Raw genomic sequence first — 14,952 nt, forward strand, 5'->3', positions numbered from 1 at the left:
CAGTATATTCACATACTGCTACTACTGAGACACCCTGTGTGTGTGTGTGTGAGCATGTTTGGATAAAATGCTGAGTGTGCAGAGCATTCCTGTCTGTGCTGACAGAGGTGACCCACCCTTCTGCTACCAGGCAGCAGCTGTAGGGACTCCCAGTGCGCATTTCTGCTCTACAAAAAGGGACATACTGTATATTTACTATCTTTAGTACAAACAGAGGCCAAAAGATGAAGAATACTGACTGTGCTGTTCTTTTACACAATACTAGTGAGAAAGAGTCTCCAGTGCTCCTCCAGCTTAACACGAGAGTGAACTCAAAGGAGGACAAGACAATACACTGTGGAAAGACTGAGCTGTGAGGGAACATCAGTATGGTAATCTCAGTTTAAGCATGATGTGTCCAACCAGAGATTTAGAGCAATCAGTGAAACAATGAAAACGTTCATGGAGGAGCAGTACACCCTCACAATAAGAGAATGACTCCTTCATAACTACATATCCGCTGACAAACAAGCTCATGCACTCGCTTAGATTAGCTTAGATAAAAAAAAAAAAAGGGAGGGTAGATTGTGGTTTAGCAAAGCGTGGGCTGAAGTGAGGTGAAATAAAGTGTCACACTTGAGAAAACATGACTAAATGTGTTCTCTGAGTTGTGGTTCAGGCAAAACTAGTGGTCACATGTGTGCTTCTTGATGAAAAAACAACAACTTGATAGCTCTCTAATCTTCCCTTCTCAGGGCAGACAGGAAATCTGGACACAGCAAAGCCTGATGTGACAGGAAGTGAGGGTCCCCAGGCGGGAGCATCAGCTCCTGCACTTTCCATGGCAACAGGGATGAGTCATCTTTGCCCTACTGTGTGGGACACCTGCTTTATGAAATTATTGTGTGTGTGTGTGTTTGGGGAGGTGTGTGTCCATGCATGAGCACACTAATTCCAGGTCCTATCTTCAAAGGAGAGAACACTAAAACAAATATGGAGTCTGTGAGCACAGCCAGCTGGCCGCTCGACCCTCCAGCCTCACAGGAGTGCGGATGTCTGCCGCACAACTCCCTTTGCAATGCTGACTCGTTAATACATGTCGTCTTCATCCAGCACCTCCTCTTGTTCGCCCTGAGCCGAGTGTTGACTAAGCAGGAGTTGTGTTTTGTTACAGCTTTAGAGCAGAGATGGAATGAATCTGAGGGGGGGAAATGGTGTAAATTCTGGTATGTGCTTAATGTCTCAATGGTGTGAATCACTGCAAAGCTAGCTCTTGTGGCTCGTAGCTTGGCGGCGACACCGACCACAGTGCACATGGAGACATGGCAGTGACTGAAATGGGGAAAATGAGTGACATGACAAAAATAAAAATGATAAATGAGTGTTTGTGAAACACAAGATTGATGTCTCCTGGCACAACATGAAGCAGTGTTGTCGAGTGCTCAGTGACTTGGGCCAAACAGCTGGGCCAAACCTGATAAAGACATAGCCTGAAAAAGCCTCTTATCAACTTTTACTACTTTAAAATGATTTCATTTAAATCCTTCATTTCTTTTTGCTGAAGCGTCTGAGTATCATCAAACCTATAGCGCACGGTATCCTTAGTTTTCTATGCATGTCGTGGCAGAAGCTGATTTGATTGGATCCAGACAAGGCTTTTGCTTCAGCGCTGGAATTTCAGCCACAAGTGCAAGTGCGCCTGATGGGAACCATATTGGGAGGGAAAGTCTCATTACAGGTCTATGGTGCAACACCCTCCTCCTCCTTCCACACCCTTACCTCAGCCTGAAACCGACGGCACACCGCACAGCCCACCACATCACCAGCGTCTTAAGAAGAGCAGACGATCTTTCAGTCAGAAATCCTATGGATACAACTATAATTATGCTTTCGGCGTGTAATGTCTCACAGCTGTTTTGCAAAATCCCATAAGAATCCCATGCTGGTGTAATTTGTTGAAAGAAAGCTACAGATACAAAAACACGGGGTGGGGCATTTGATATATCCTGGGGCAACAGCTATACAGGCAGGAGTGAGATAAAGCTGGTTAAATATGGACACATGTGTTACAGCCCACCAGGAAAATTATATTTTAAAAGTCTTTGTGTGAATTCTTCTTTAGAAATGTCATTCAAATATTAACAAATAAACTATACATCTCCCCCACTGTGCTTATTCTTCTAAAAACAGTTGGACTTTGTTAGAAGAGCTGTTAACTGTACTAGAAACTTAGTTCAAGTCTTCATGTTCCCATCTACATATCTATATATGGATCAATCTATCACCAAGTCGCGTCACATAGTTCATGGAAGAATGTGAGTGCGAGCCAAGTAAGACAAAAAAGAGGCTTTCAGGCGTAAATGAACTCAGCCTCAGGTTCAGGAAACCCTGAAGTCATTTCATATTTCAAGGAAGCTAGAAGTGCACTAGAGCTAAAAATATAAAAAGTAGGCTAATCAGCAATTGTTTTGGTAGGCTAATTAATTGATCATTTCAATCCTCTTGAAATCAAAAACACCAAACATTAACTTGCTCCAAATTTGATAATTTGTTACTTTTACATTTCACATTTTTAGTTGTTTTGGAAAAACAAGCAGCCTGAGAATGTTGCCGTCTGGGTAATAGCGATTAGCATTTTTCACAAAGTGACTGATCGATTAACCAAGAAAACAATCATTTGATGAACTGATTATGGAAATTGCTAGTTGCAGCCATTATGTGCACTGTGCCTTCCATAACGAGTATATTCCCTTGGTCAGTAAAACCACTGGAGCATCATGGGATTACAGTAGTAGGAAGAGATGCCAAACAAATTAAAATGTCGAGTCATAGAATCAGGCTGTGGCAGAGAAATCCTGTCTGTCTGCAGGGTTGGGGTTTTATATCCTAGACCAGTGCATTCATCAACCTGAAAAGGGTTTTTTTCCATTGCAAAGTTACACATTATGTTCTCTGTTACTGATGCACTTATCCTTCTTGTAATATCCAATCTCATAAAGGTCATCAATTACTTCAAAGAAGCTAAGAATGAACTATCAGGTGTCAAAGCTCTGTAGACCAAACTAAACTCTGCCAAGTTTGGGACACACACACACACACACACACCCTGTCTGTGGCACAGAACTAGACTAAGTGAGCATGTTCCAGTCGATCTCACAAAGGTTATCGTAACAACTTCTGACAACCCTAATCCCTGCTACACTGAAGCATTATGGGTAAGCCAATGTGAACCCGTTGATCAAAGCCTGTCGGGTCACTGCCAGGCATCTGCAGGCTCAACAGCACCTCAGGACAAAAGCCTATTAGCAAAACCTTGTGTTTCAATTAGCCGTTAGTAATTTTTTCCATTGTTGTTTATTAGCGCACCTTATTTACTGAGCAGCGATAGAATATAAAATGCCGTAGCGTAGGCAAAGCGTAGGTGATGGCACAATCTGGGAACACCTAATGTGCATATAGTGCATATAAATGTGCATGCACACCCCAGCTGTTTGCATTTACCCTAAACCTCAGTTTGTTCTCAACTTAAGGTCAGGGAATTCCACCAAAAATCCAGCTAATAGCGAAGCTGGATGCTGACAGGGACGGAAAAACATCCACTCACTTAAATAACATTTAACATCTGTGGTAAAGAGTATCAGCGAGGGTAATGTGAGCGCTCTGACACAGCTTGGTGGATAAAGAAAGAAGGTCAGAAATTGACAGTGGGATTTCACCAGTTTTCCATACTGGAGCTGGACTGAAGCCAGACCCCCCCCCTCATAATAACCAGAACACACCACCTAATGTGGCTCCGATCCATAACCCACAGAGGGTCAGGGGGAAAGAGGTCAGAGGTGAAAAGACGGCTTCTGGGCGTCTCTTCATTCTACTGCCTGCTGTGTGGCAGTGTGTGAGTCTGTCCGTCTGTGTGTGTGTGTGTGTGTGTGTGCGCGCGTGTGCATGCATGTGCATGTGCACGAGACATCTCAGGAATGTGGAGGTAAATGTCATTGGAGATATCTCCTAACAGGTTGAAGAATTACATACGTTCACAAGACAGGCACAGACCGCTTTGAACCAGCGACTGGCTAACTGAAGCCTGCCAGGATACTGTTTGACAATATGCAAATTACACATCCCCTTTAGTTCATGACACCTTCACACCCCATACTAAATGTTAACGTCAACGAAAACTGACAATTATATTTAAATCGGTCAGGAAGGCTAATGTGCAGCATTTCCGTGTGATCGTGGTGCGTTCAAGGAGGAGAAAACTGGTTTCTTTGTGATTCTCAGTTGCTGTCGAACGCCCCATGCTGTTTTCAAAGCTTGCAAAGCAGAGGAATAAGTGGAAAAATAGTCTTTGTTCCACCAAAGCCCACCTCCAGTTAACCAAAGCTGTGAAAAGAAGGCCCCTTAAAAGTCCTACTGCTTTCCACCATTTCCCATAAAAAGGCAGGAATCTAAAGAGTTTTATGATCAGCCATTAAGGGCTCTGCACACTTGTTCCTGGCACGTCTTCTTACATTCACTACTGACTCAACACAACTGTAAACACACAGACACACACACACACACACACTGAAAAGACGATGGAAATGAACCAAAACAAAAACACTTCCATTTTTACACTGTGCCTCAAATCCTTTTTATGCTTAATTACACGTGTGAAGCAATGTGAGTAATACACAAAGAATACCATAATATTTATCAACAGGGAATTTCAATGATGTGTGTGTGTGTGGGCAATATGTGAGCACTGATCTGAAATGGTACACTGTCAAACACAAAAATGAGCTCCTGGCTCGACAACAGTAAGCTGTACCGTCGCAGCAACACAGACATCCAGACTAATGATGTTTGCAGAGGTGTGTGTGTGTGTGTGGAGGCAGCTTCATGTGTGATATTTCACACAGGGCTTTGTGAAAGTTGGGACACCGATGTATATTTGGTGTTTCTGTACTGGCAGGGGAAACATCATGCGGAGACCACAAGACGCTGGTGGAGCTAAATACAGAGATTATATTCTGTATGATTTGTGCTGCGTCTGTAGCATCAGCATGTGCCTGTGTATAAGAGTGTTAATATATACAAGATTGAAAATCTATGTGCTAAGTGGCCCGTACATATTGTATGTACCACTCCTGGCCTCTGATGGACTGAGTTACTGTCAATGCAGCTTTAGAAGTAATAAAAAGTAACATAGTATGAAACATAACAAGTAGCCTTTTAAAGTTCTGACTAAAGGAAATACACTGGTTTATTTGATTGCCATTCAAAGGCTATATTGTCAATTGTCTATTACTGTCTTCATCTGTGAAAAGCCTTGTTATTAAATGCAGTGAGACTTGGGGAAGAGGCAACAGCATCAACACCCTGCTAACAGCTTAAGCAGTGGCCCCTCAGGGCTGTGACCCCTCTGGTAATGATATTTTTACTCAGTGATCTGACCCAGACACTGGCAGTCCAGCTGAGGAACGTCACAAACACACAATCCTTTCAGACTGCTTCACAAGAACCAGTGACTGCTAGGGTGACAGCACACTATGCAAAGAACTCCACATTACAGTCGGGTATTGAGATATATGAAGCAAAGAAGCATGCATGAAATTCTGATTATATCACATACTAGACTTTGCATCTGCAGCGCCCATCAGCACAGAGTAGAGAGCAACTATGCAACCTCCAAATTTTGGATTTTTAACTTTCAGCTTAACAACAGGAAACTGAAGTGGCTGCTACACACTTAGCATGCAGACATGAAACCATATGTTCAAGTATTAAGATTAATAATTAATTTGAGGTTTCCTGACTTCTCATGTTAATAACTCATGGAAAAACCTACTCACAAAGATGATTGGCTGAGAGATTTTGGAGTTGTCACCATCCTCCTTCATCTATACATTCACTACTGTACGTTGAAACTACAGCCTACAACCTCTGGCCTGTTGCTATGTCTACAAAATATCCAGCTACAGCCCATCTATGCAAGTGACATTCCTGCACCCCAACAACCCCCCTCCCACACACGCTCCCAGCCCCCATCATGGTCTTTGGCCAAGCGTGACAAAGTGCTTAGTGACAGGACAGACCATAATCACTGGAGAGAGACGAGGTACAGAGAGAGAGGGAGAGAGAGAGAGAACAGTGAATAGTGCTCGACCCTGCTGCCTTTTGCATTAGGTCACTGGATGCTGTAGCAGTAGGCTTCATTCCTGGGCCCCACAGATTGACAAATGTACACGCACACACAGATGGAGGCTCCTCACTTTCAAAACCCATCAGGAATATACGTAGCATAAAGTAGAACGGGATGAAACAGCACATGACAGAGCAGGACGCGCAGGACGAAGCGAGGCAGCCCAGGACAATGCTGTACAGTAGGCATACGTGTCCACTCAAACATTTTTCTTTACCCTTTACTGACATTTTTGCATTTTTTGGTTGTGTTTGCATTAGAAAAGACATGATTTAATGAAATGCAGAGCGCTTTTGTGTTGCCTTCTCCTCATAGCGTGGGGTTCAGAAATAGCTGGGTTTCATGATGACTCTCCAGTGGTTTCATACAACAAATCCAAATACAGAAAAATGAGCTGAACAGCACTTTTCTCCATCTCTTTCCCATGTAACAGAACTGCAGCGAATGCTGAAGAAAAAAAAAAAAGAGGCATTTCTCTTCTAATGCTGTTCCACTTGCAGTTGCCAGGTCAAGTTTTCACCTTTGTCAAAATAAAATGCATGTAGAGCCCCCTTCCAATGAGACGCATGCATAGAAATGTATTGAATGAACCAAAACAATCAGTATTCTTGGACGTCTCCTCTCCTTCCCGGTTGGAGACAGCCGGGAAGTCTATCTGTGTGTTTAGGGGCCGACTGCTGCCAAGACGTTCAGCTAACACTAACATGGAAAAAAAATCCAGACAGAATAAAGAAGAACCTTTTTTTTTTTAAACATGCAAACATATTTCGCATTCTTTTAGGGATGGTTGAGGCAGCGCCCGGGTGGAAATTTGGAGAAGCTTGATAAACGTGCGTGGTTATAAATCGACAGCTGCTCTGAAGGTCTGAGTAGGAACTTAGTGGAAATATCTGTGATCTTGTGCATGCTCTGTTATAGTAGGCAAAAAAGAAAAGATCAGAGGAGCAGGGCTGAAAAGTCACAAAGTACATTTAGTCAAGTTGTGCACTTGAGCAGAGAGACTTTTGTATCTTACTTGTGGGTTTCAGTTTGAGGCTACTTAGCTACTTGTATTTCAACATATTTTAAAGAAAAGTTAACTTCATAACATCTTAACTAAATAAGAATTATTCATAATCTAAATATTTCTAACACCACAGTGCATCCTGCATAGGAATGAACACAAGTACAACTGCTTTTACTTTTAAGTCAACTGAGGAGTATGGTAGAAAAAAAAGGGCTTAAAGCCTTGATTTGTAATTGGTGCCGTGGCTTTAACAAAAAGAAAAAGGATGTGGATTATAAAAACTGTACAGGGAAATGAGGCAAAGCTCAAGCATACATACTGTACATGGGCTGGGTATCACTTTGCGTGCACTCCCTGCACTCATTTCACTAGCAGTTACTGCGGCACACAGAGGCCGAGCTGCACATCTGGGACAAGTTAAATGGAGCTGCCTCGTCTGCTCCGTGCTGGCTCGGTCTGTGTGGTGGTGGGGTTGGGTGGGGAGTCACACAGCACAGGTTTAGGATTCGCTACAGGTATCACCCCACCCCCCATAACACACACAGACACACACACACACAAACACACACTGGACCCCACACAGCTCCAGCAACTTTTATTCACCCACATGCAGATGCTTGGCCCAAATCACAAGGGGAACAGAGGTTAAGACTGAGAGAGGAGTATTTAAAGAAGAAGGGAGTAGAAGAGTGCATGTGCGTACATAAAGAGATTAACCTGTGTGTGTGTGTGTGTGTGTGTGTTGGGGGCTGACATGCAGCAGAGGAGGGAGCGGGTGAAACATCAAAGAGTGAGGAAGAGGAGAGCGATGGAGTAGACAGGTCTTGCATTCCTCAAAAGGAACAATCTACACTCCATCAACTGCACCCCACCACCCCTCCCTCCAAGAAAAAAAAAAAAAAAAGTGCCGGTGGGGGTTCAAACCTTCCTGCCTCCACCTCCTCCCTCTACTACTGCTGCTGCTGCTGCGGCTGCTGCTTCTAGTTTTAATCCAGCTGCCTCTCTGCTGATGTTTCCAACCAAGAAAACACATGCTGTTGATTTAAGTTCCACAAAGTCTCCGCTGCCATCTGGCCCACAGGTACCCGGGCTGCCTCCGCTGCTCACTACCCATGCAAAGATATAAATAAATGTCACTGTGGAATACAAAGTTAATGGAAATCTTGGACCCCCTTTCTTCACAAAAGATATACTGAGCAATAAACACGGGGGCAGATTTTCTCATTTCAAAGAGAACAACGAAGAGTCGGATTCAAGCGTAACCGTTAAAAAACAACAACAAAAAAAAAACGCTGCACAAGTCCTTGCGACCATATGACCAATGATACATTTCACAGCCATTCTGACAAAAGACGGGGGATAAGGGGGGGAAGCAGATTCTGGCAGCGTAGTGGCGACACAAGTCACAGCAGCAGACTTGGACTCAAGTCCTTGCCACCTGTTTGGCCTTCTGTTTGTGTGAGAAGAGTACATGTGAGCGATTAGGACGGTGTGTGTGTGTGTGTGTGTGTGTGTGTGAGAGAGAGAGGACAGACCGAGGGACAACACAGACAGAATGACCCCACAACTAGAGGGGAACATGAGATAATTCATCCTTGTGTAGACTGCTTCTCTTCCAGCATTCCTCCCGTCTCGTACACAGCCAGCTCTCTACTATGAGAAAGACATTCAGATAACAACATCACATAACAACAATGGCTGTATAAATCCTCCGCTCCTCTCCAACAATCACAAACCAGAACGTGAGCTTAGCCGCCCTCAACCTCTCCGACCATCAAATAGTGTTTAATGAGCCCCAGGATGAAAAGATTTGCCCTCTGTTGGATTCTCTCCGCATTGTTTAATGAAGAGAGCTGAATTTATAAGTCCTGTGTGAATATGATTCATGCCGGCCTGCTTCAGGAGCGAAGGAGAGGGAACATGGTTCATTTGCAGTAGCTTGTTGAGATACTTTTTATAGGAAAATCAATAAACCCACGTAATGCTGTAGCAGTGTCGGAATTAATCATGATATTTAAATGGCAGCAAACAGGTTGGGAGAATTAGGGAGAGCTAAAAATAATAAACCGACATGTAAAGAGGATGCAGCGGTTGTTGCTCTGGATGACTAGATGGACTGAAACATTACTTCACTACCACTATCACCATGATGTATAAACCACTGAAACCTGCAATAACATGTCTGGCCCTTTAGCTGTAACATGACCATAATATCATCTCTGTTTGGAAACTTTCACATCTAAATACTACACTGTGTACAGTGTCACAGCGCATCCATTTCTAAAAACCATTGTGCTATCTAGAGGTCTGGTCTGAAAAGCAAGAGTGGAAAACATGCACATTTTCATTCTTGAAAGGGAGAGAGAACAGATTTTAATAAACCAGCATTTAATTGGCCCCCAAACAGACACAACTAGAGGGACAAAAGCATTACATGCAATCAATAAGGCAGAGAATATTACCGTTATAGAAAAGTCATAGCAACTTATTTATGTACTTCAAAAGGTAATTTATAAAAACTATGGACAATCTATTTTCATGTGCACCAACAGCAGCTAAGTAGAGTGCAAAACTCACAGGCTGCTGATTTCCAAAAGACTAAAACATTTCTAGTGAGTTCATTTTGACATCTCACTGGAGCTAATGATGAGTATGCCCAGACCGTACCAGTCCACACACCTGGGACCTGTAGCAGTAAAAGATGACCACGCTATTATGTGACCAGATACAGTTGGGTCCTCGGTCGGGTCTCATTTCCTCCACTACTGCCCTTGTTTGCACCCTTTGTCCGAGTGAATCTCTTTGGCACCGACATGAACTGGAGTCACTTTCGAGCCTTTTATCGGCTGCAGGTGACAGACAACAAGCAGACTAGGAGGATTATGGTATACTGTATCTGGCTCTCTCTCTCTCTCTCACACACACACACACACAGACACACACACACACACACATACGCTGCAAGGAGATTAAGAACTGCTGGAGGATGTGACATTCAAGCAGACAGGTGAGGAAATGAGACAATCAAGGGAGCAGACAGATGTGGACTTGACAAACGGACAAATTTCCTTCTGTAAACAGGTAAAAAGAGAAACAAAGTCATTGTGCCGCCTGAGAGCCAATTTCAATTTCGCTTGTGGTAAACGGACGGTTTGGGGAGGGGTGGGGGGAGAGACTGTGTGTCTTCACAGAAGAGGTCTTGCTGTGAAGGTCTTACATCAGCCCACAGGAAAAGTGATCCTTTGTTATGAAGCTGCCTCTGGAGACATTCAGCTCATTCACACCATGGGCAAGAAAAATAATCCCTCACGATACAACTCGATTTATAAGTGGCCAGAAAAAATGTTGTCTCTGAATGCGAATGAGATAATTTTTTATCCTTATCCAAGCAGACAAAGACAAATACACACACACACACCATGTCTTCTGAGAAGCTCCGACACTCAAACGTGCATTGTTTTGCAACATCATGTGATAGTATTGGCTGAATACGGGCCTCTTGTCCACTTTAGGTGTTGGTTCCACTTCAGCATGTTCAATTCTTTGAAGAAGGATCCAGCATAACATTTCCACTGGTATGTGTTGGACCCTGCTGCTAGAGCGGGCCCCCCCCTCTGATCTCTATTCAGTCTTGGACAGGGGTCAATGAAAAACCCCTTTCCGTCCAGGTGAGGACCCCAAACCCCCCCCCCCCCCCCAAACCCTGATTCTTCGGATGAGATCGGGCAAATCCTCTGCAAGCTCGGACAGGCCTCATCCTCCCCTGCACCTGAACACACCAACACCCTCTCTTACACAACCACACAGCATAACAGAACACTTCCTGTGTGTGGTGACACAGATCCTTGCTTCTTCCTGCTCCTGCTTTGCTCCACTGACTCCATTTGTGGTTTAACTTCATCGAGTCTCTGCAGCCATATCATTGCTCCCTCTCCCTCTCCCTCTACTCCCTCTCTCTCTCTCTCTCACACACACACACACACACGCACGCGCACACAGAGCGTATCAAAACTATCTGTGGGAGAATTTCCACATGAGCTGTCAGTGTCCATTGTTTCTGCGAGTCTCTGGGACACAATTCATATCAGCACAAGAGTCAGGGCTCATTCCTCCCCTCCTCCATTCTTTTCCTTCCTCTCCCATCCTGAACTGCTGAGCTGGCCTGATTCAACCGCCGACTCGGGGGAGGTGGTGGTGGGGCTGAAGTGGGATAGGGGTGGGGGGGAGGGAGAAGGGGCAGTGTCTTCTCACGGTGTGTGTCTGTCTATTTCTGCCAGACATTTGTGAGTCAGCTCAGGAGTTTGTAAAACAGCATATTTTACCAAACAGTAGAGATTCAAGTACAAATGTTTTTCAGGACGGTTCTTTGATGAATGCACCAGTGCACCGTCCCGTTTAAAATGGGCTCATTGACAGAGAGTGAACCAGACAAGTCCACCTTTTTGTGACTATGACTAAAAGGTATGCAATAGGGGGTGTTTTTGTAATAAAATCAGAATTACTCACTTTGAGGCCTCCTCACCCCTCTTCTTAAGAGGATTTACTGTATATGAGGACACAGTGAGGAGACACTCTGTTGCAGATTGGACATCAAAGAGCTCTTGCCCAATTTCCTTTGGCATTAACACAGTGAATCCTGAATCACAGATGCATAAACAAAAAGTTGCTCAAAAAGCTACAAAGTGTAACTCTGAATCATTCAACTGATCACTGAAGACAGACCAACTCTTTTCTTTTAGTACAGCAAAGTAAAACACAAGTCAAATATGCAGTGACTAAATGAAAACTGCAGAAAAACTTCCAAGATCAAGAAATCACACCACAAACAAACCACAAATAAGACACGTGCTTTAGATCCACTTTGTTCCAGATTGATGTTAAATGAAGTTTGCAGTGGCTACTCTCAGACTCACTGGTCTGCTGATTTGTTCTAGCCAATCATAAACACTTCTGGTTTTGTTCTAGCCAATCAAAGCAGTTCAGTACATCTTATGGCTGAAGAATAGTCAGAGTGGTGAGGGGCACGACAGCTTGTCTCATTGTTTTAGTCTCATGACCTATATATGGCTATACTACTGGCTGTAATTGTTCTTTTAATTCCTCGAGCACACAACACCCACACACACACACACACACGCTGCATTAGTCCTCACAAATCAAGTGCATCATAATACACTAATACACTTAACTACCATTTGAAGGTAGAAAAAAAATCAGAATTCAATCCAATTCAGAAAATATGATAAATAACTCTGACATTCCTTTTTTTGGCTTAAAAAACAAAAAAAAACAGAAACAACAAAATGGCCTCAGATTTAGTCAGTGTGGTTTGGACCACTAGGGGATACCAGAAGAGTAAACAACCCTAAAGAAACAGTCAACTCCCTCTCAGCAGACCAGATCAGACCATTTCAAAGAAAAAACACATCCAGCATCTGCTTAACGGGTTGTGACACATAAACATTCCTCTTTAATGCTAGAGGCATGATCATCTGCTCATTGTGAACATGGAAAAACTGCATGTTGTCGTTTCAGTCCATATGTTGAACACACGTGGTACAAAAAAAAGTAGTGATACACAATAAAAAACATGCAGACAGAAGGACACAATCAAATGTTCATACACACACACACAGCCTATAGCAGCCATGTTTGCACAGGCTTTCAAGCTCAGTGGATTTAGTTATGGATGGTTCTTGCCTGGGGGACAGTGAACTTCTGAGCAGGGTCATCAAATGGGGAAAATAAATGACTTCACATGCTGCGAGGCCGACCACATCTGATTGGTTTCAGGGGGACAAGGAGTGCATTTGTGTGCATTTGCGATGTATAGTATTTATAGCAATGTGCGCTGCCAGCAGCGGTATATGACCAACAAACTCCACTCATTTCAAATCAGGAGGTTAAGTGCCTTTCTTTAAGTATAAACTAGGCGGGCTGATGGATTTATTATTGACGGTTAACCAGCAGTGAGTATGAGCTTTGTTTGTGTAGCCAAGACACCAACCTACAGTGAGCTGGGTGGCTCTGAACCTCGCCAGTGGTGAGTGTGTTTGCTGCAGATGAGCTGTCGAGAAGCAAAGTCAGTCCCTCCTTTGTAATTATGGACTCCCAAAATAACCCTGTGCAGAGGCAATGCTAGGTTAATGCAGTGCTACAGCTAGCTCTCAGGGCAAAACTTGCTTATGCCTTAAAGCGACATATTGCGTCAGAGGCAAGAAAAACAAAGTGGACGTAGGGCGATTGTTTAGAAGATAACAACTCGAGTGAGCGGTTTGGTGATTCAAAACTTTTTTTTAAATGTGACTTCCAGTGAAAAACAAGGAGGAAAACAGTACTTAAAGAATTTCAAACTGTGGGGAAGATGGTCAACAACCTCCCCCCTCCAAAAAAGAGTAAGCCAACCCAAAATAGATCCAGCATTTTGTTCTGGTCCGACATTGTATTCAAACAAACCTGAAGAGGTGATTTCCTCAAAGGACACAAATCCCTGGCTCATATGTGAATTAGTGTGAGTTTTCAGATGCACAGGCAGAGCGTGCCTGGCCTTGTCCTTCAGCAGAGCTGTAATTAAACAGGAACTGCAGCGAGCAGTCCCACAGCGAGCCGTCTCTGCACAAACCAGCAACTCCTCCCTCCCAAAACCCACTAACACCCACCCAGCGTCCATATTCCCCGCTCTCTCTAACCCCAAATCTTCACCCTCTTTCCTCACTTTGCTCGTGGCTCGGTTCTAAACTTGGCCTGGGAATTTTCCACTGCATTTTCTTATTCAACCAGTCTCAGTATTGTCTGGCTGAGGGAGGAAAAAACATTCCTTCACTGGTAGTTATCGTAACCTTATGATGTTTTATGCGTTACAGTAGGTATTTGTTGTGGTTGTTGACTTCTCAATGTGTCGTGCAACAGTCAGCTAATGACTTACTATATTTCTCAAAATTACACTCAGTCCTGCAGAACATAAGCAGCAGAGTTTCATGGAGGTGGGCAGAGTAAATTGCCACTGTGATAAAACTCATCTAGGGCTTATTACTCTCTCGTCTGTCAGGATGACTGCATGGCTGCGTATGATAAAATGGGTGAGTGGCCCTCTTGATGTAAAATGGAGACTCTAAAAACAGGCTTTGAAGGGGCTGGCAGCAAAAGGATGGTTCCTTAATTTGGAAAATGCACTGAGAAAGTTCATTTCAGCCCCATGTTTGTCTATTCAATGTAAAGTTACCAACCAGGAAGTTAAGTTTAGCATTACAGCTAAACTGGTTCTGTCCGATGGTGTTCAATTTGCTGCAATCTACTGCTAGCTGTGGCCATATATTGAACAGAAAGATAAGAGAGTAGTAGCATGTTTCCAAAAATACTGAACTAGTCCTTTCCTGTAATCCTGAAAAGATTAAGAATCACAACTTTTCTATTTGACATAACACTAAAGCACTATACAAACAATTTCTTATGGGAATAAAAAGGTGAAATGCTCCAAAATAAGGTAAAATGCTGCTGTGTAGATAAACAGCTGTCTTTATCTACATAGCTGTCCTGTCCTAAACTAGCTCTGCCCTTTATCCTTATGTCAGAAGACAAACTAACACATAAACAAAGAGGAAACCCTCACACTGTTTTGAAATTCAAGGTCATTGGAACTCATTCTGCTTTCCAGCCTGGAGAGAAATAATGCACTCGACTTGAGTATTTCAAGCTTGATTTCTCTCTTTGAAGGTTCATGCTGCTGAGGAGTGGCTGTAGTGGTGGTGGCGGCTTAGGAAGTTGTTTGTTTGTCCCTGAAGGACTG

General features: G+C 43.5%; 1 protein-coding gene across 1 annotated transcript in view; it reads right to left on the reverse strand.

Annotated features, from left to right (window-relative positions):
- pard6gb (par-6 family cell polarity regulator gamma b) overlaps positions 1-14,952 on the reverse strand; it is a 31,248-nt gene that overhangs the window by 2,119 nt on the left and 14,177 nt on the right. The gene's annotated exons all lie outside the window — the stretch shown is intronic.

Source organism: Trachurus japonicus, chromosome 11, assembly GCF_045865225.1.
Source record: "Trachurus japonicus isolate A0001 chromosome 11, Traja_1.0".
NCBI lineage: Eukaryota > Metazoa > Chordata > Actinopteri > Carangiformes > Carangidae > Trachurus > Trachurus japonicus.